This window comes from Scyliorhinus torazame, chromosome 7 (assembly GCF_047496885.1).
Source record: "Scyliorhinus torazame isolate Kashiwa2021f chromosome 7, sScyTor2.1, whole genome shotgun sequence".
NCBI lineage: Eukaryota > Metazoa > Chordata > Chondrichthyes > Carcharhiniformes > Scyliorhinidae > Scyliorhinus > Scyliorhinus torazame.
In genome coordinates, this window is record NC_092713.1 from 124,785,618 (window position 1) to 124,808,512 (window position 22,895).

Genomic DNA, 22,895 nt, shown 5'->3' on the forward strand with positions numbered 1-22,895 from the left:
ATACTTGCCTTTATTTTAAATACCTCTATTAAAATAGCCCAATGAAGATTTGCACACAAATGTATTAACACACAGTTGTTGATGTTTCAACCCGTAACAGATTGGAGAATTTTTGCATTTATTTGAAACTCCCTTGAATTAAACTCAAATTTCAGCAGTTTCAAAGCGCTCGGCTGCTTCTCCCAAAGCCCAGTCTAGTACATAATACATCGTTGGACTAAAACATCTAACATATGTCTGCAGAATAGTCACAGTCATTTCTGTCAGTCTTATTGTACATGCTCATTTATCAGGGTTTTTTTTTCCCTAAATCCACTCTCAGATATACATTGTTTCCTTTTAAGTAAGTTTTGACAGACTACCATCAGGCCTTTATCTTTTTTCTTCCTATCTTTTATTGACTTGCTTCATTCCCTGTTCTCAGTCAGGTTCCTCTAATAAATCGTTTTCTTCACTTCTCTTCTCAATGTCCTGCCCATGATGTCGCAGCGGTGAATTCATGCAGTTTCATCATTCAGCTCAAAAATGGACCAGCTGCAGTTCTTCCCACCCACCCTTTTTGTTATTCATTCCTCCTCTGAGAGTGTTGCTGGCCAGCATTTATTGCCGATCTCTAATTGCTTTCTTAAACCGCTGCAGTCTACGTGGTGTAGGTACAGCCGGAGTGCTGTTATGGAGGGAGTTCCAGGATTTTGACACAGACAGTGAGAGAACGGTGATATAGTTCCAAATCAGGATGGCATGTGTTTGGGGAGGCACTTGCAGATGATGGTGTTCCCATGTGTCTGCTGCTTTTGTCATGCTAGGGAGTAAATTCCGCGCCTTTGGAGGGTCCTGTCAAAGCAGGGTTGGCCAGTTGCTACAAGTAGACCACCTCCGAGCGCTCCACGAGGACCTCTGCCACCCGGGAGTCACCCGGTTCTTCCATTTAGTTAAGTCCAGAAACCTGCCTTACTCCATCGAGGAGGTCAGGACAGTCACCAGTGACTGCCAAATCTGCACGGAGTGCAAACCGCACTTCTACCGACCAGAGAGGGCGCATCTGATAAAGGCCTCCCGTCCCTTTGAACGGCTCAGCATGGACTTCAAAGGCCCCCTCCCCTCCACCGACCGCAACACGTATTTCCTTAACGTGATTGACGAGTACTCCCGGTTCCCATCCCCTGCCCAGACATGACCACAACCACCGTCATCAAGGCACTCCAAACTATTTTTACGCTGTTTGGTTTCCTCGCGTACATCCACAGTGATAGGGGGTCCTCCTTTATGAGCGACGAGCTGCGCCAGTTCCTGCTTATCAAAGGCATCGCCTCGAGCAGAACGACCAGCTACAACCCCCGGGGTAACGGGCAGGTAGAAAGGGAGAATGGAAGGGTCTGGAATACCGTCCTGCTGGCCCTTCGGTCCAGGAATCTCTCAGTCTCCCGCTGGCAAGAAGTCCTCCCAGTGGCCCTTCACTCCATTCGGTCGCTGCTCTGTACTACCACAAACCAGACACCTCCCGAACGTCTCCTGGTTTTCCCCAGGAAGTCCTCCTCTGGGACCTCGCTCCCCACCTGGCTAGCAACACCCGGACCCGGCCTGCTGCGGAAACATGCGAGGGCGCACAAGTCGGACCCGTTGGTCGAGAGGGTCCGCCTGCTGCATGCCAACCCCCAGTACGCCTACGTAGCGTTCCCCGACGGATGCCAAGATACGGTCTCCCTTCGGGACCTGGCGCCCGCCGGAGCCCCACGCGTGCCCGAGCCACTGCCCCCCCCCCCCCCCCCCCCCCCCCCCCCCCCCCGCCCCCCCCAACCGCACCTGACCGGAAAGTCAGTACTGCCGCCAGAACCCCGACCCAGAGCCGAGCAGGCACCCCTCCCTCCTACCCATTTTTTGACCCTACAGCGCCGCCTAGGGGTGACGAAACTGCCTGGGAGGAAGACACCACGTTCCCGGAGTCACTACCGCCGGGGCCCTCACCAGGATCGCCGCCGAAACTTAGACGCTCCAGTAGGACGCCCAAGCCACCCGATCTTCTGATTGCAGCACCATGAAGAAATAAACAACACAAGAACTTTCTCCGCAACCCTCAACAGCATGTTACCTGCAATACCTGGTCCTACCATGAAAAGGCGACAGTAATACTGGCCATCACCCCGCTGGCTCTTTTTTTTAACAGGGGGTGAATGTGGTAATACCAGGTATTGCAGTACCTGAGAGAGGAATGACCATTGGGCAATGTACATAGCCCCGCCCTGAGAGGCGGGGTATAAGAACCGATGCCATCCAAGCAGCCTCCACTTCTGTAATATCGCTGCTGGGTACAGTTCTATCTGATTAAAGCTGAATCGATATGACTCCTCGTGGTCTCAAGAGTATTGATTGTGCATCAACAATTAAACATCCATCACAGAGTAATGCCATTCATAGTAGGGTACCGACTCGTTGTGTCTCGGATTTAATATTAGAGTGGCCAACATATTAAATGCTGGTGCTGGTACATGGACACTTTATCTCTATGAGCCACACAAATCTGAGATGGTTTCTGCTCCCTAAAAAACACACACATCGGAGATGAAGAATAGGATAATGGATGAATTCAAGTGCTTCACAAATAATTGAATGAGTCTAGCAGCATCAGATACTATAAGAACGATAAGAATAAAGCATTTAACAGAAGAACCTTGAAACCAAACTACAAGCCTGAATTCATCACCTTACATTTTTTTAGTCTTTACAAATGATGGTCTATCGTTGCCAAATTTGAATGAAGTTATTTCCCCTTCTGCCTTGGGCAGCAAAACTGTATACTCACACTAAGTTCCGTTCACCCATCACCTCTGTGCTCTCTAACATATATTGGCTCCAGGTACACCAATTCCTCAATTTCAAAATGCCCATTCTTGTTTGCAAATTGCTGCATGATGGGTGCTCCATGACCCTGCCTTCATCTTGTTTCTATAACCTCTTCCAACCCTACGATCCTCTGAGATGTCTGAACTCCTCCAATTCTGGCCTCTTGGCCAGCTCTGATTTTAATTGCTCCACCACTGACAGCCGTGTCTTCAGCTGCCTGGTCCTTAAACTCCGAAACTCCTTCCCTAAATCTCCTCACCTCTCCATCTCTCTCTCTCTCTCTCTCTCTCTCTCTTTTCTACTGAGGCACACCTTATTGCAATGAGCAATGGGCAATAAATGCTGTCCTTCCTAGCAATGCTCACACCCCCAAGGACAAATAAAGAGAAAATCTCTTTGATCAGGTTTATTGGTCACCGGTTCTAATATCTCATCGCATGGCTCAGTGTCAAATTTTATTCAATAATCACTCATGTAAAATGTCTTGGTCAGTTTTTTTCTCAAATGAGCAATAAAAATTGTTGTCTTACTTGCATTGAATATTTGAGGTGAGTGATGTGGCACTAGCTGATTTATGTCAACATAAGACTGTAACAGCGGGCGCCAAATCAGGTGAGCCATAGTAGGATAGACAGAAGATGTTACTACCAGAGTAGTAACATCATTCTATGATGGAATGATTACAGCACAGATTCAAGCTCGTTAGCACGGCAGCATAGTGGTTAGCACGGCTGCTTCACAACTCCAGGGTCCCAGGCTCGATACCCGGCGTGGGTCACTGTCTGTGCGGAATCAGCACGTTCTCCCTGTGTCTGTGTGGGTTCCTGCCAGGTGCTCCGGTTTCCTCCCACAGTCCAAAGACGTGCAGGTTAGGTGGATTCATAGAATTTACAGTGCAGAAGGAGGCCACTCAGCCCATCGAGTCTGCACCGGCTCTTGGAAAGAGCACCCTACCCAAGGTCAACACCTCCACCCTATCCCCTTAACCCAGTAGCCCCACCCAACACTATGGGCAATTTTGGACACTAAGGGCAATTTATCATGGCCAATCCACCTAACCTGCACATCTTTGGACTGTGGGAGGAAACCGGAGCACCCGGAGGAAACCCACGCACACACGGGGAGGATGTGCAGATACCACACAGACAGTGACCCAAGCCGGAATCGAACCTGAGACCCAGGAGCTGTGAAGCAATTGTGCTATCCACAATGCTACCGTGCTGCCACGATAAATTAATTGCCTTTGTGTCCAAAAAAAGATAAGATTAGGTGGGGTTACTGGGTTAGGGTGGAGGCAAGGGTTTGGGTGGGGATGCTCTATCCAAGGGCCGGTGCAGACTCGATGGGCCGAATGGCCTCCTTCTGCACTGTAAATTCTGTGATTCTGTGAATTACAAGAGTAATTATTTGCACTCGCCAATGTCTTTACATTCTTCCTGAAGTGCGGTGCCCAAAACTGGCCACATTACTCCAAATGAGATCGAACCAGTTTTATAAAGGATCATCATATCTTTCTTGCTTGTGTACTCCATGCTTCTATCTATGAAGCTCCAGGGTTGTGTATGTCTTTGTCATCAATTTCACAACTGCTCTGCCACCTTCAGTGACTCGACCCCCTTTATCTCCAGGTCTATCTGGAGAATGCTCCTCCTGAGCCTTTAGTTTATATTGCCTCCCCTCATTCATGCTATCAAATGTATTATTTCACACTCTCTGCATTAAATTTGATTTGCCCCAGATGCACCTCTTCCACCAGTGGCTGTCGTCTTGGAGACTATCACTATCTTCCTCGCAGTTCACAAACATTTCCACGTTTTATGTCACCTCCAAATTTGAAAATTGTGCCCTACATCAAGTCTAGGTTACTAATGTACATGTAGAAAAGTAGTGGTCCTAATACTAACCCTTAGGGAACCCCACTATGTACCTTCCTCCAGTCCAAATAAAAACTGTTCGCCACTAATCTCTGTTTAACATCACTTGGTCAACTATGCATCCAACCTGCCACTGCACCTTTTATTCCGTGGATTTCGCCTTTGCTGACAAGCCTGCTATGTGGCACTTCATCAAACATCTTTTGGAAGTCCACGTCCACCACATCAGCCGCATTACCCTTTGTTACCTCATCCAAAAACTCATTCAAGTTAGTTAGACATAATTGGCTTTTCCCAAACACTGTGGGCGGGGTTCCCTGAAAATGGGGCTATGTCCCCACTCCGGCGGGAAAACCGGCGCCAATCACTCCGGCGTGAACAGCCCCCGAAAGTGAGGAATTCTCCAATTTCTCGGGGGCGAGGTTGACACCGGAGTGGTTCCCGCAGCTCCAGCCGGTGCCGAAGGGTCGGCGCGAGTTCGCGCATGTGCGGAACGACCGGCAGGACCTCGCGCATTCGCGGACTGGCCGGTGTATTTCCGCACATGCGCGGGGGTTCCCTTCTCCCCGCCAGCCCCCGGGCAATATGGCAGAGCCCTACAGGGGCCCGGCGCAGAGGAAAGAAGGCCCCCCATGGGGCCAGGCAACCGCGGGGGCCCGCCTGGGTCGGTTCCCCACGCGCCCCCCCCAGGTCCGCCCTGCACACTTACCTGCCATGTCCCGCCATGCGTGAGGTGAGTAATTCACACCGGCGGGACTGGCCAAAACTTTACGGCCACTCAACCCATTGGTTCCCGGAGAAACGCCGGGAGGGGGGGCACTCTCAACGGCCCCCAACCGGCGTGGCGGGAATCCCGCCAGCCCCCAAAAGCGGCGCTGGGTCGGAGAATCCCAGCCTGAAACTCCTGCCACTGACTGGAAAGGCAGCAGGAATGGTTGAGTAGGCCCACACTGTGGCTGCAGGTGCATGCCCAAGTGTTCATGATGCCTTTCCTGTTAGCAGCTGATAGGACCATTGGTGTATCTTTTTAAAAGCTATTTTAAAACCTCAGTAAACCAATAGAAACTCCTGAACATACCTTGTACAAATATTCCTTCCTCAGATGGGCGAAGGACAAAAATGTGAAAAGCTCCAGGCAGTGAGTTGTGGAACATATTATTCGCTCAGCTGATAATTCACGAGACTCTTCATTCCAGCACCATGGTCTTGAACCCAACATTTGGTGATGATTGTTCAGTTAATATTTTACTTAAGGTAATGTGGTAAACCACTGTGTTGCATTGTGTTGTGTTGTACATGCCCGGGCTTGTCCCAGCTGGCTCCGCCTGTGGCTTCTCCCCTCGGGCTCATGTATAAAGGTGGCTAGTCTCCGCCTCCGCCCCAGTTCGGGTCAGAGGCAGGAGGCTTGCTGTTTAGTGTATTAAAGCCTCAGTTACGTTCATCACTCGTCGTGTGTCCATTGATGGCATATCAATTTAATACACTAAACTTCTAAACTGAACTCATCACTCAAGCCTGATCGCCTGGAGCTGGACCCACAGGCAGCTGATGCCACAGAAACTTTTGAGCACTCGCTAAGCTGCTTCGAAGCGTACCTCGGATCCTTCGCCGAAGACTTCACAGACCTCCAGAAGAAGCAGATCCTCCACGCACGGTTGAGCCCAAGAGTCTTTCTTCTCATCAGGGACGCCCCTCGTATGCGGAGGCAATAATGCTGCTGAAGGGACAATACGTGAAGTCCATTAACGAGGTGTATGCTAGGCACCTCCTTGCCACGAGACGGCAAGGTCAGGGGGAAATCACTTGCAGAATTCATGCGTGCCTTGCGTGTACTCTGCCGGAACTGTGATTGCCGGACCATATCGGCTACCCAGCACGTGGAGCTGCTGATCAGGGATGCTTATGTCGCGGGCATGAAATCAAATTCTATCCGCTAGCGATTACTAGAAGAGGGTACACTTGGCCAACTCGCTGGAGGTGGCCTCCCAGAACATGGAGGCCTACACCTCTGACCGCGCGGCACCCTCGTGGACCTCATGGGCGCAGCCATCATGCGACCCGGGTGCGACGCAAGCCTGTGCCACGCAGCGGCCCGCCAACGCCGGAGGCCCGAGGTGCTACTTTTGTGGCCAGGACAGCCACCCCAGACAATGCTGCCCTGCACGGAACGCAACTTGCAACGGCTGTGGGAAGAAGGGCCACTTTGCAAAAGCCTGCCAGGCCCGATCTCCCCCTAAAACTTCTAGGGCCAGCAGCGATGCCTGCTGCCTGTCGGGGCCGCCCCAGGCTGCCGCGCCACCTGCCATGTGTGACCTGTGGGCGCCACCTTCTTTGCCACCATCTTTAGTGCATCCTCCAACCACCACGCGCGACCCACAGGGGCCACCATCCTGGACGCCATCGCCGATGCCTCCCGCCACGCGCGACTCATGGGGGCCGCCATCTTGTGACCACTCCGCTGCCTTCCAGGAGCCTGGCTCACCCGACCATACGCTGGCCGCCACTGCCTACCGACCGCCTTCCGAAACTCACCTCCATCACACTCGACCAGTCCCGGCCGCACCACCTCGCGAAGTCTGCGATGACCGTCCGGATCAACGGGCTCGAGACGGCCTGTCTTTTCGACTCCGGGAGCACAGACAGTTTCATTCACCCAGATACGGTAAGGCGCTGCTCCCTCCCAATCTTACCCGCGACCCAGAAAATCTCCCTGGCTTCCGGATCCCATGCAGTAGAAATCCAAGGGTACTGTGTCGCGACCCTTAATGTACAAGGCGTAGAGTACGCTAACTTCAAACTCTACGTCCTTCCCCATCTCTGCGTTGCCCTATTACTGGGGCTCGACTCCCAGTGCCACGTCCAGAGCCTTACTTTAAAGTTTGGTGGACACCTGCCCCCCCCTCACCGTCTGTAGCCTTGCGACCCTTAAGGTCGATCCACCCTCGCTCTTCGCAAACCTCACCCCGGACTGTAAGCCTGTCGCTACTAGGAGCAGACGGTACAGTGCCCGGGACAGGGCCTTTATCAGGTCGGAGGTCCAGCGACTCCTGCAAGAGGGGATAATTGAAGCTAGTACCAGCCCCTGGAGAGCCCAAGTGGTGGTCGTCAAGACTGGGGAGAAGCACCGGATGGTCATCGATTACAGCCAGACCATCAACCGGTACACGCAGCTCGATGCGTACCCCCTCCCACGCATATCTGACATGGTCAACCAGATTGCGCAGTATCGAGTCTTCTCCACAGTTGACTTGAAGTCCGCGTACCACCAGCTCCCTATCTGCCTGTATGACCGCCAATACACTGCCTTTGAGGCAGATGGCCGCCTCTACCACTTCCTCAGGGTCCCCTTCGGCGTCACCAATGGGGTCTCGGTCTTCCAAAGAGAAATGGAACGAATGGTTGACCAATACGGGCTGCGGGCCACGTTCCCGTATCTGGATAATGTCACCATCTGCGGCCATGACCAGCAGGACCATGACGAAAACCTTTGGCACTTCCTCCACACCACTAAACTCCTGAACCTCACCTACAATAAAGAAAAATGCATTTTCCGCACAACCCGCCTACCCATCCTCGGCTACGTCGTGGAACACGGAATCCCAGGGCCTGACCCCGACCGCATTCACCCCCTCCTGGAACTCCCCCTCCCCCATTGCCCCAAGGCCCTGAAGAGATGCCTGGGGTTCTTCTCGTACTATACCCAGTGTGTCCCCAATTGTGCGGACAAGGCCCGTCTACTTATCAAATCCACCATTTCTCCCCTGACGACTGAGACCCGACTGGCCTTCAATCGCATCAAGGCAGATATTGCCAAAGCCGCGATGGACGCTGTCCATGTGGAGAGCGATGCGTCGGACTTTGCTCTGGCCACTACCCTCAACCAAGCGGGCAGGCCCGTGGCTTTCTTCTCCCGTACCCTCCATTCCTCCAAAATTCAACACGCCTCCATCGAAAAAGAAGCCCAAGCCATCGTAGAAACTGTGCGACATTGGAGGTATTACCTGGCCGGCAGGCGATTCACTCTCCTCACTGACCAAAGGTCGATTGCCTTCATGTTCAATAACACACAGCGGGGCAAGATCAAGAATGACAAGATACTGAGGTGGAGGATCGAGCTCTCCACCTACAACTACGATATCTTGTATCGACCTGGGAAGCTTAATGAGACCACAGATGCCCTATCCCGCGGTACATGTGCCAGCCCACAAGTAGACCGACTTCGGGCCCTCTACAATGACCTCTGTCACCCGGGGGTCACCCGTTTTTCTCCCTTCATCAAGGCTCGCAACCTGCCCTACTCCATCGAGGAGGTCAGGTCCGTGACCAGGGACTGCCAGGTCTGCGTCGAGTGCAAATCGCACTTCTATCGGCCAGACAGAGCACCACCTGGTAATGGCCTCTCGCCCCTTTGAGCGCCTCAGCATCGATTTCAAAGGGCCCCTCCCCTCCACTGACCGTAACGTGTACTTCCTCAACATTGTTGACGAGTACTCAAGATTCCCCTTCGCCATCCCGTGCCCTGACATGACCTCTGCCACCGTCATCAAGGCCCTGCACAGTATTTTCCCCCAGTTTGGGTTCCCCGCCTACATCCATAGTGATCGGGGATCCTCCTTTATGAGCGACGAGTTGCGTCAGTTCCTGCTCAGCAAGGGCATCACCTCCAGCAGGACGACCAGCTATAACCCCCGGGGAAACGGACAGGTAGAGAGGGAGAATACGATGGTCTGTGAAGGCCATCCACTTGGACATACATTCTAGGAGTCTCCCAGTCTCCCGCTGGTAGGATGTCCTCTCCGATGCGTTCCACTCCATCCGGTCGCTCCTGTCTACTGCCACTAATGAGACTCCTCATGAGCGTATGTTTGCTCTCCCAGTAAGTCCATCTCCGGGGTCTCGCTCCCGTCCTGGCTGGCAGTCTCAGGGCCCATCCTCCTCCGGAAGCATGCGAGGAGCCATAAATCCGACCCCCTCATCGAGAATGTCCTGCTCCTCCATGCCAATCCACAATATGCCTACGTGGCACACCAAGATGGGCGACAGGACACAACCTCCCTTCGGGATTTGGCACCAGCAGGCTCCCCAGCGACCATCACCACCCCCACCCCCGACCCTACACCGTCTTTTCCCACCCCCACCCACCTACCTCACGAACTAGCACCCGCAGACCCACCGGCAACCATCACCACCACCTCCGGCCATACACCGCCCCCCCTTCACCGACTCAACAACTGGGTGAAGAAGAGGACAACACGCTCCCGGACGCGCAGGTCTCGACACCGGTGCCCACACCACAACCAGGACTGAGACGATCACAGCGGAAGGTCAATGTCCCCGACAGACTTGACCTTTAAGACCACTTCATCCCCGCCAGACTCTTTTTTTTAACAGGGGGTGGATGTAGTAAACCACTGTGTTGCATTGTGTTCTGTTGTACATGCCCGGCTTGTCCTGGCTGGCTCCACCTGTGGCTCCTCCCCTCGGGCTCATGTTTAAAGGTGGCTAGTCTCCACCTCCACCCCAGTTCGGGACCAGAGACCAGGAGGCTTTCTGTTTAGTGTATTAAAGCCTCAGTTACATTCATCACTCATCGCGTGCTTATTGATGGCACATCAGGTAACAAATGGTACTCAACTTTACTTTTGGACAAGGTCGTTTGGGCTTAGTTATTTGGCAGATATGTTTATTCCACTATGAAATGTCATAGATTCATAGAATTTACAGTGCAGAAGGTGGCCATTCGGCCCATCGCGTCTGCACTGGCTCTTGGAAAGAGCACCCTTCCCAACCGCACACCTCCACCCTATCCCCATAACCCAGTTACCCCACCCAACACCAAGGGCAATTTTGGACACTAAGGGCAATTTAGCATGGCCAGTCCACCTAACCGGCACGTCTTTGGACTGTGGGAGGAAATGACACCAGTGGAGAAAACCCACGCAGACACAGGGAGAACGTGCACACTCTGCATAGACAGTGACCCAAGCCGGGAATCGAACCTGGGACCCTGGAGCTGTGAAGCAATTGTGCTAGCCACTATGCTACTGTGCTGCCCACAAATTCATTAGAAGGCATCTGTTTTTAGCACTAAGGGAACTAGCTATAGGGAACCGCTGCAGCTACTTTCTCATAGGAATATTCCCCTCTTACTCGGTCATGGCTTTGCAGTCCTGGTCTTCATTTGCAGGCACACATTTTGGGTGGAATATGCAGGAGATGCAACACTGTAACTCCTATCACTGTAACACATCTGCACATGTGCAAGAAGTGCGCCCCCTTGTGCTGGGCATAAATACTCATAACTTACTATCTGAACAAAGATATTCTGGCAAGACAGTCCACAGTGGCTGTAATCTCCTGTTTCTAGATGCATAACTCATCCAACATGGAAGGAAGATTAGTTGGATTATTGTATTCAATTCAATTATAAGGACATGCTTTGAATGGCATGGTGGCACAGTGGCTAGCACTGCTGCCTCACAGCACCAGGGACCCGGGTTCGATTCTGGCCTTAGGTAACTGTCTGTGTGGAGTGAGCATGTTCTCCCCGTGTCTGCATGAGTTTCCTCCGGGTGCTCCTATTTTCTCCCATAGTTCAAATGTGTGCGAGTTGGGTGGATTGGCCATGCTAAAACTGCCTCTTAGTATCCAAAGATGTGCAGCTTAGGTGGGCTATACATAGAAACAAACATAGAAAATTGAAGCAGGCGGAGGCTATTCCGACCTTTGAGCTTGTTCCGCCATTCGTTATGATCATGGCTGATCATCAAATTCAATACCCTCATCCTGCCTTCTCCCCATATGTTTTGATCCGTTTAACCCCAAGAACTAAATCTAATTCCTTCTTGAAATTACACAGCTTTTTGGCCTCAACTACTTTCTGAGCTAGTGAATTCCATAGATTCACCACTCTCTGGGTGAAGAAATTTCTCCTCACCATCGTTTTGGACTCCCCCACCATCAGGAACATTCTTTCTGAATCTGCCCATAATTGGGCAGCACGGTAACATTGTGGATAGCACAATTGCTTCACAGCTCCAGGGTCCCAAGTTCGATTCCGGCTTGGGTCATTGTCTGTGCGGAGTCTGCACATCCTCCCCGTGTGTGCGTGGGTTTCCTCCGGGTGCTCCGGTTTCCTCCCACAGTCCAAAGATGTGCAGGTTAGGTGGATTGGGCATGATAAATTGCCCTTAGTGTCCAAAATTGCCCTTAGTGTTGGGTGGGGTTACTGGGTTATGGGGACAGGGTGGAGGTGTCAACCGTGGGTGGGGTGCTCTTTCCAAGAGTCGGTGCAGACTTGATGGGCCGAATGGCCTCCTTCTGCACTGTAAATTCTATGAAAAAAACTACCCTGTCTAATCCTGTTCGAATTTTATAAGTCCCTATGAGATGCCCTCTCACTCTTCTAAACTCCAATGAATATAATCCAAACTGATTCAGTCTCTCCAAGGTCTTGCTGAGCATCAACCCTCTCTTAATTTACACCCATTCAAATAATAATCTGCCTTCCTATTTTTGCTACTCAAGCGGATAACCTCACGTTTATCCACATTATGCTTCATTTGCCATGCATATGCCCACACACTCAGCCTGTCCAAATCCTGATGAAGCACCTCACAGCTCACCCTCCCACCCAACATTGAATCATCTGAAAATTTGGAGATAATACATTTAGTTCCCTCATCCAAATCATTAATATATAATGTGAACAGTTGGGGTCCTAGCACAGATTCCTCTTGTACACCACTGGTCACTGCCTGCCAATCAGAAAAAGACCCATTTATTCTAACTTTTTGCTTCCTGTCTGCTAACCAACTTGCTATCCATCTCCAGATACTAAGCGTAATCCCATGCGCTTTAACTTTACATAGTAATCTGTCTTGTGAGACCTTGTCGAAAGACTTCTGAAAGTCGAAATGAACCATATACACCGGTTCACCCTGGTCAACTCTAATTAAGGTAGATTTGTCAAGCATGATTTCCCTTTCATAAATACATGCTGACTTTGTCTGATTATAACAATGCTATGAAATCCTTGATAATTGACTTTCGTAACTTTCCTACTACCGACGTTCGGCTCACTGGTCTATAGTTCCGTTTTCTCTCTACCTCCCTTTTTGAATAGCGGGGTTATATTAGCTTCCCTCCAATCTGTAGGAACAATTCCAGAGTCCAAAAAAGTTTGGAAAATGACCACCAATGGATCTACTATTTCTAAGGTGCCTTCTTTAAGTACCCTGGGATGAAGATTATCAGGCCCTGGAGGTTTATTCGCCTTCAATCCCATGAATTTCCCCAAAACCAAGTCTCTACTAATACTAATTTCCTTCAACTCCTCACCAAAACTTGAGTTTCTCAGAACTTCTGGTACATTATTCATGTCTTCCTTTGTGATGACAGAAGCAAAGTATGAATTTAGTTCCTCAGCTATTTCTTTGTTCCCCTTTATGAATTTCCCCATTTCTGATTGTAAGGGGCCTACATTTGTTTTTATCAATCGTTTTCTCTTCATATACCTATAGAAACTTTTAAAGTCAGTTTTTATGTTCCCCGCTAGCTTACTTTCACATTGTAATTCCCCTTCTTACTCCACCTTTGTTGAATTCTAAACTGTTTCCAATCCTCAGGTCTGTTTCTTTTTCTTACTAATTTGGTTATGAACAATGCATGGGGCTACGAGGGTTGTGCAGGTGAGTGGGATAAGGTAGATGCTCTATTGTAGAATCAGTGTTGACTCAATGGGCCAAATGGCCTCCATTTCCACTGTCAGGATTCTATGGATTCTATCGACACTGGAGAAGCTGAGGTTGTTCTTCTTGAAGCAGAGAAAGTTAAGAGGAGATTTGATAGAGATATTCAAAGTCATAGATGGTTTTGAAGGAGTAGCCCAGGAGGAACTGTTTCCAGAGATCAGTAATCTGAGTATACAAATGTAAGGCCTTTAGTAAAAGAACATAAGGAAACATATTTTACCCAGTCAGCTGTTGTGATCTGTTAGAACACACCACCTGAAGGTGCAGTAGAAACAGATTCAGTAGTGACTTTCAAAAGAAAATTAGATGAATCGTTGAAGGGAATTTCCTTTACAGGGCTCTGGGGAAAGGGGAGTGTCATTAACCAGATAGCAAAGAGCCACCATAGGGCATGATGGGGCAAAGAGCCCTCTTCTGTGCTGTATTATTCTATGAAAGAACGACACCAGTCCAGCACTCAGCTATCTGAGCTATCTGTCTCTCGAGACACTCAAAACCTAGTCCTACAAAATTAGAACAAAACTGTTAAAAATTGTTAACCCTCCCATTGTATTTTTTTATCCCTATATATTGTTTAGAAATTACTACATTTCACATTATAAGTGGTCCTTCATTTCCTGTGCTTTCGCAGAGAACAATCATATGATCTTTGCAACCCTCATTTAGATCAGTAATGTAACACTTACTGGCTGTGTGACTTATTCCATATATTGTTTTGTGTTTGTTGCGAGCACTTATCACTATGTGATAATGTGTTTTTATCCTTTTAAACAAATGCACTCTGTGCTTGAAACCAAATGTTCATATGTAGATTAAGCAACAGCACGGCGAGTGTGCAGCAGCATAATTTAAATCTCCATGACATTCTGCCACATAATTTTTCTGTTAGTCTGTTTGCTTACTTAAAGAGATTAACACTTTCAATAGAACATTAGGCAAATCCACAATCTCGCTAACTCACTTATGTTGTCAGCAACAGTTTACACATAAGGAACGACGAATTTCCCTGCCCTTTAACAAATTATTCCTTGAAGTACATGTCGGAAACAGAGAAAAGGTAATTCACTTTAAACAAGAGATGGACTTCCATTCCAGGGAGTGGAGTATTCCAGAACATCTGGGAGCAAAGTCTGGATGTGTGGTGCTCATTTTTCATCACTGCAGATGCCGCCTTGTACGCAAAATGGTATCTGCACCCTGCGCACACACTTTCTATACGGGACCCATCAGGCACCATTTTTGGCAGGCGGTCGGAACCTTTGATGGAAGTAAGTCAAGTAACAGGTTGCGACACTAGTCGACACGTAATGGTGATTTGGCTCTAGTGGTGCCATTTCTTTACCTTAACGCTCCAGCTAACCTCAACCTCCCACAGGTGAACATGTGTTCAGCAATGCGAACCATCCCTCTCCTGCCAGTGCTATTTGAAGTATCATGAATTTCTACTGATTTCTCAATGATTTCTACTGGCTGCTGCTTAGCTACTGGAAGTGTTTGGCAATTCGTACTCTTATTCATGAAGACTACAGGGAGTGGGTGTTGCACATGGTGAAGGCCTGGTCTCAATTGAAGAGTCCTGTTCACAGGGTTACAGGATATCCCGAAAACAAACTCTGCAGGAAGGAGAAATGATATTCTCGAGGGAATGACGATCCTTCAAGGATAGTGCCAAACTGGGGCCAGCAGGAAGATCCAATGCACCAAATGGAAATGCAAAGTTGAATTGGCCAGGACAGAAAATCCCAGGAAACTTTAGTGTCATGTTAAATCAAAAAGAAAGGATAAACACTGTAATACCAATGCTGCTTGTAAAGACTAAGTTACTATTGAATGACAAGAAAAAAGTTGACGCTCTAAGCTTGCAGTTCCAGAGCATCGTTTCAGAAGGAATCAGGGCAAGTACAAATCTGTAGTATGAGCACAGCCTTACAATAATAATAATAATAATAATCGCTTATTGTCACAAGTAGGCTTCAATGAAGTTACTGTGAAAAGCCCCTAGTCGCCACATTCCAGCGCCTGTTCGGGGAGGCCGGTATGGGAATTGAACCCACGCTGCTGGGCTTGTTCTGCATTGCAAGCCAGCTGTTTAACCCACTGTGCTAAACCCGCCCCAAAGAACATACTTGATGTAATATGTTAGAACAAAAAGTGGTGAGAAACTTCTCCATAAACTGATCCATCTGTAGCTTATGGCCCTGATTAAATCCCAAACCATGCACTGAAAACTGCAGCAAGTGAGCTTACACCAATATTACTGTACAATGTTTCAAAAGTTCTTGGTCAGGGATCACATGATGTGAGAGTGGAAGCGGTTGTGATTTCGCAAGCTCAGGCTCTGTTCATCTTTCAACCTTTATTTCTATTCTTGTCCACATCTACTTTTTTGTCCTTTCTTGGTCCGCATAGTTAGTGCAATGTACCAAAAGTTGTTTCAGTTTCACTGAGCCGCGTTGGAAGGCTTTAAACCTCGCTGATTCGTGGCAGCTGGAAGAAGTTGGAGTGGGGCCGTGTCCTGGTGGCACAGCTCCTTTTGTTCGCCAGCAGATGATGGCTGTCAGCAATTAAGTTAATCCATCCGAATGGCCTGACTCCGTGAGCAGTGCTGGAACAGGGTGAGGAGTGGAGGATGTGGGCAATACCTTATGTCCTCACTTTGTTCGAGGTCCCCCATAGTCATGTCCAATCTTTTTCTTTTTTCTGCACTTATTCTTCTTCGGGACCAGGCGAACTGTGAGGACAGGTGCTTGTTGAGCTCCCCTTTGGTGGGGCGGGGGGTGAGTCTGTCATTTCTCCTGAATTGCATCTCCCTCTTTGGCTGTTCTTCTGCTGTCAGAACTTTTGTGGCGAGGCCGGCCTGAGCATCCATTACTCTTGGTGGTTGGTGGTGTGACTGGTGGGGTGGTCCTTCTCGGGAGGGTTTCTTTAGGTGCTGTTTTTCGTACAGGACTGGATGGGCCTAACCTTAGGGATGTGCTGGATAGCGGGGGGGGCCATGTTAGTCCAAGGGGCTAGTTCTTTCATGTCTTTATTCTTGTGGTGGTGCTGGGCTAGGCCAGGCATGTTGCGGTCAGTATTAGGATGCTCCTCAAGCGATGGCACTTCCTTTGGGAGGTGCCCCTGGTATCCCAAGGTCGGTGATCCACATTTGGAGATACATTGAGATGGACTAGATCTGAAGGTAGGGCCCAGTCTTTATCCTTGGCTTATTGCTTCTGAGAGTTAGGCGGGCCTACGTGGTAGTTGGTTGGCCGGTTTTTGTTTTGTTGTAATGTGGTGGATCTGAGGCGTTAATTCGGATTGTTCTGCTCTTCTTCTTCCTCATTTTTCTTCTGACCTGAAGAAGTGTTAGGAAGGTCAACTATATCCTTAGTTTTGATGCCTCTGTAGGCTAGTGGTGGTAGTGCTGGAAGATGGGTCTTGGTGGCACTGGCAAACAGACATCGATTTTGTTGGGTTTTTGGGGTCGCCGAATACTTTCCTTGCTTTGATAGTCTTGGTGGAATGGAGGGGGTGTATAACACAGTTCCGGAAGGAGGGGTGTGGAGGGGCCAGCCTTCCCTCTCGGCACTGACAGCCCTCCCAACCTGGTGGGTTTCTCCCCATCTTTCCGACTGGGATCAGGCTGTTTTCTTCATGTGTCTCGGGTCTTGACCCCCAGGTTGCCTTTTACCCTGCTGGGAGCGGTGTTGGTGGTCCGACCATCCGTTATGTCCTTGGTCCTGAGGCTGGGAAATGGGGTTTTGAATCTTCACTCTTAGCTCTTGTTCTTCCTTTCTTTTTACTTTCTCTTTGGGAGACCATAGGTTGTTAACATGGGTGTGGTTATGCCCGATCCTCTCCTTGAATCTGTCTTTGTCTTTTGCAATCTCGAATGTGAGGGTGGCAGCCTGTTCGGGAATCTGAGTCTGCTGAAGAGTTCAAACCACGCTGTAAGAGTTTGCCAAATTCCCCTTAGCACTGAGGCTCTCAGGTATTGTTTTCTTCTTCTATTACTCTGTTTTTAAACTCTGGAAGTGACATAGGTCTAAATTGTTGCCAGCATCTTGTTCGGGTGTAGTTGGGTTAGTTATCCATGGGGGGAAACCTGTTGGGGACATTGTCCCTGATTCATCCAGTTTTGTTGTTCCTAACACTGTTGTTTTGGGCTGTACCTGTCATACATTGACACTTGCAGCCAACCTTTTTGCCTTTGCTTGTTTTATGCGATTTTGTGTAGAAATTGAATAACTCCAATAAGCAGACTGTCATGATATTCAGATAAACATATCATGGTGCAAACACACAATCACACTGATGGACAGATCAACGGACCAATCAACACACACGCAACATCACAGCCAATCACCAGTGAGAGTACACGCACTATAAAACGGGGAACACCACAGTTCCCGCTCATTCCAGCAGGAGACAACTCAGGGCACAGAGCTCACAGCGTGCCACTCAGACATACACCATATGCCGAGTGCCTCTCTAAGACAGTGTTAGGGCTGGGTTCATAGGTTAAAGGGTAAAGTACGAACCACAGTCATAAGTTTACAGATGTTGTTATCAAGAGTAATAAAACAGAGTTGTACCATCTACAACCGTGTTGGTTTGTTTGTGTAGCGGAACACCCAACACGACATAGTACCAGGATTGGAACCCAGCAACTGTGAGACCTACCTGCACATCTTCAGGGATCTGCCATCCTGCGCCAAGGACACCATCAGCCCGCCGCAGCCGCCCCAAGTCGCTGGGAACCTCGGCGTCAACTAGAAGCTGTTTAAACAGCGCTTCCAGTTCTTCCTAGAAGCCACAGAAAGGGAGAATGCATCGGACACCAGGAAAATCGCCCTCCGCCTCTCCACGGCAGGGCAACACGCCATCGACATCTACAACTCCCTGGTGTTCGCGGAAGGTGAGGACAAGACGAAGTACAAGACGATCCTTCTAAAACTTGAGCAACACTTCAGCGTCGAGGTGACTGAGAGCTTCGAGAGGTACCTCTTCCAGCAGCGCCTGAAGTGTAAGGATGAGCCTTTTCAATCTTTCCTGACACTCCTCCGTATCCTCGCGCAGTCCTGCGGCTATGAGGCCACCTCCGATTCCATGATTCGGGACCAGATAGTTTTTGAGGTCACCTTGGGCACCCTACGCCAGCAGCTCCTCAAAATTAAGAGCCTCACCCTCGCCACTGCCATCGAAGCCTGCGTCCTCCATGAAAACGCGACCAGCCGGTACTCCCAATTCCAGGTGGCCGAATCGGCACGGCAGGGGTCCTACAAGGCCGAGCGGTCCAGTCGATCGAGTTCCTCCCGGCCCACGGCCCGGATGAGGGCGGCCATTTTGCACACTTTCCGTGGCCTTGTACGTGCCAAAAGAGACGTCGACGCAGAGGGACGTGACGCGCAGGCGCGTTTTACGCAGGACCGAACTGCGCATCCGCGGTGGCGCAACGAACGCCATGACGTCACGACGTGCAGCAACTGTGGATCCGCACATTTAAAGCGGCAATGTCCAGCAAAGAATCGACAATGCCTCCGCTGTGGCAAGATGGGCCACTACGCTGCCTGCTGTCGAGCAGCTCAACCTGCCAACGCTCCCCAATTCCGCCAGCCTCGCAGGGACGTGCGGGCCATTCAGCCTCCATACACCGAGTCATACCCTGACTTCGTACAGACCGGTAATACCGACGACCAGGAAGCCTTCCGCGTTGCGGTCATCGACAGGAATCGGATGTCCCCAAGCAGGACCCACCAGCCGATGCCAGTGAACAGCGTTAATCCGGGTGATGAATGGTGTGCCACCCTAACGGTCAACCGATCACCAATCACATTCCGTTTAGACACTGGTGCCTCCGCCAACCTTATTTCATGGTCAGCCTTCTACGCCTTGAAGGTCAGACCACCAATTCGGCCATCCGGCTGTCAGATGGTCGATTACAACGGAAATGTTATCCCGGCCATGGGATTCTGCCAATTCGAGGTTACACACAATGCATACACAGCCACACTGGCCTTTGAGATAGTTGGATCATCGAAGGACTCCCTGCTAGGCGCACAGGCGTGCAAGGTTCTCCACCACGTTCAGCGGGTACACACTCTGTCTCCAGAAGGCACGTCCGACTTCCCGGATGCAGACTTTAGGGCACAGCTCCACTCTCTCCTCGCCCACAACCAGGAGGCTTTCGAGGGCATGGGCACACTGCCCTACACTTACAGAATACGGCTCAAACCGGACGCCACCCCGGTCATTCACGCACCTCGTAGAGTCCCAGCACCACTCAAAGACCGCCTCAAGCAGCAGCTGCAGGATCTCCAGGACCAAGGAGTGCTTTCCCGGGTCACGGAGCCCACGCCATGGGTCAGCTCCATGGTGTGCGTAAAAAAGCCCTCTGGCGAACTCTGGATCTTCATCGACCCGAAAGACCTGAACAACAACATCATGAGGGAACACTACCCCATACCCAAATGGGAAGAGATCACGAGCGAAATGGCCCGGGCTAAAATTTTTACAAAGCCTGATGCCTCAAAGGGTTTTTGGCAGATTCAAATGGATCAGTCCAGCAGGAAGCTTTGCACCTTCAACACTCCCTTTCGGCAGGTACTGCTACAATAGAATGCCGTTTGGCATCATCTCGGCATCCGAGGTGTTTCATAGAATCATGGAACAGATGTTGGAGGGGATCGAAGGGGTGATTGGTGACTCTTGTATGGAAAGACTTTTATATCACCTCATTAAATAAGTTTGATTTGGAATGTTTTGTGTTGGCTTTTATTTCAACATTGTACCCAAGAGGGCACGTTGTGATGGTATCTTTATCAGAGGGAAGGTATAACCATTGGTGAATGGAGGATTGGGGTTCAGTTCAATGATACTGCAGTTGGATGAGCCGATCACAGACAGCTTGGTCAGAAAGGGAGGATATTAGTTACTAGTTTTGGTCTCCTTACCTGAGAAAGGACATATTGGCACTGGAGGGAGTGCAGAGGAGATTCACTCGGTTGATCCCAGAGTTGAGGGGATTAGATTATGACGAGAGGTTGAGCAGACTGGGACTGTACTCATTGAAGTATAGAAGGATGCGGGGGGATCTTATTGAGACATATAAAATTATGAAGGGAATAGATAGGATAGATGCGGGCAGGTTGTTTCCACTGGTCGGGGAAAGCAGAACTAGGGGGCATAGCCTCAAAATAAGGGGAGGTAGATTTAGGACGGAGTGTAGGAGGAACTTCTTCACCCAAAGGGTTGTGAATCTCTGGAATTCCTTGCCCAGTGAAGCAGTTGAGGCTCCTTCTTTAAACGTTTTTAAGAAAAGGATAGATGCCTTTCTAAAGAATAAAGGGATTCGGGGATATGGTGTACGGGCCGGAGAGTGGAGCTGAGTCCACAAAGATCAGCCATGATCTCATTAAATGGCGGAGCAGGCTCGAGGGGCCAGATGGCCTACTCCTGTTCCTAATTCTTATGTTCTTATGTTCCTTCTCCTTCGCTTGTTCCTCTTCATCTTTCTCTTCAGCTGTTCACTGTATACCTGGTGAGAAGGGCTGCTGTGCATGGCAGCAAGCTAACCTCACAGGAATTCAGCCTGAACTTCCACTGCTGCATTCAGATGCTGGGTGGCTTCTTCTTCTGTTGCAATGGAAGCTGAGACATCGGCTATCAGACGCTTCATCATGGAAGAGTCTGCCAGTGTCCTCATAGAATTAGGCACCATTTTCACTCTGGAAGCGATTGGCCACATATTCCACACAAAGCCTCGTGCTACGTTGGTGCTAGACTCTTCCATTCTCAACATTGATCACAGGCTGTCTGATAGGCTCAATGCATTGAACGTTTCATTGTGGAGACACAATGTTCTGTAGGCTGCCCCATCAAACTTGTCATCTGAGTCCTCTGCAGGAGAACTCAGGTGTGGCTTCACCCTCCAGGGATTTCCACCGGCTCTATCCTTTCCATCCTGCCCTGGATATAGGCATTTGTCCCTGATGTCCCACCATGTGCAGATTCCAATACCATCTCGAAACTGTTCCCTAAAATACATGCAATGTCTCTTCTTCAACAGACTCCGCTTTCTCTTTGACTTCCACCTCCTGCAGTAAGTCTGGTCAGGTGGCAGTTCTTGGGTATTTGAAAGGAGAAAGGCACAAGGATAAGAGTGTGGCCAGACTGCGGATGAGCTGGGGAAGAGATGGATGCTTAAAGTGTCTGAAGTTTTGGAAACTGAAATAACTATGTAATAAGGAGGGAAGTCAGGTGTGAGGGGGAAGAGTAGGTCATAGGATACTATCACCTTCAATCCTTTCATCCCTATTGCTGGCTACAGCCTGAGATATGGCTGCTGTATTGATGGTGAGCACTAAATCCTCCATTGAGGTAAGTGTGCCGGACCCCCACTTCTGCTGTGTCTGCCTATGTGCTAGTTTGTCCTGCAAGAAAGGGAAGTATGTTAGCGAGTTTGGGGCAATGATATGGCTGAACTGGTTGAATAGTTAGCAGTGTTTACAGGGTACAAAAGGTGGGTTTGAAACAATTCTAATTGCTTGAAGGTGAGGGGAAGCTATGAATGTTAGCTGTGAGCCATAGTTGATGGGTATTTTTTGTAGGAGAATATTGGTTGATGTGGTGTACTGAATAGTGTTTGAGGCTAGAGGTGCAATTGGTGGGATAGTTGAAGCTGCAATAACTGGCCTTGACCATTCATCTAAGGTCATTGAACTTCTTCTGGCACTTGCATCCATGGCAATACACAACTTACATCAGTGGTATCATCATCTTTTCAGATTGTTTTTCTGCAAGATCTCCTTGTCCCTTGTGGATCTCCCTCTTCCTGTTGACCTCTAGTGCAGCGTCAGAGAACCTTGAAGCTTGCTCTCCGCCATGTTTTGCCATTCCTGTGTCTTTTCCAGGTCAAAAGTTGCTTGTGCAATAAATCAGGCGAGCTTAAAATTGTGTTGCCTCTCAGGAGTGAGCGTTCTGACATGCAAACACTCAACAGTGTGTTCAGTGCCGGCTGCAATGCTTCAATCATGTAAATGCTTAGACATTATAACCCCCATGGAGGTCACTGGGCATGGACCATTCATTTCCATGTGATCTCCACAGAATATGAAATTCCCAGAAATGGGACCGAGGGGCTTCCCCTTTAACGAGGAGTATCCTCACAGTATAAAGGTCCTTCAGGCAGAGGAGATTTGAATATATATTCGACTTGCTGTTTTTTGCTTATTGTCTCAGCGTGGATACTACAGTAGGTTACAAAAATTTGCTTGCTGCCTATATCAGAAGGAACAGGCACGGGTTATTCTCAGGCCCTATCCAATTTTTCCCCCTTGTAGATTTGAGGACGAGGATGCAGGTATAATAATCCTGGGACAAAAAATATCCTTGTGCAAATGATTTTCAAAGCCAGTCGCAATGTACTTACAAACAGCCTTCAGAA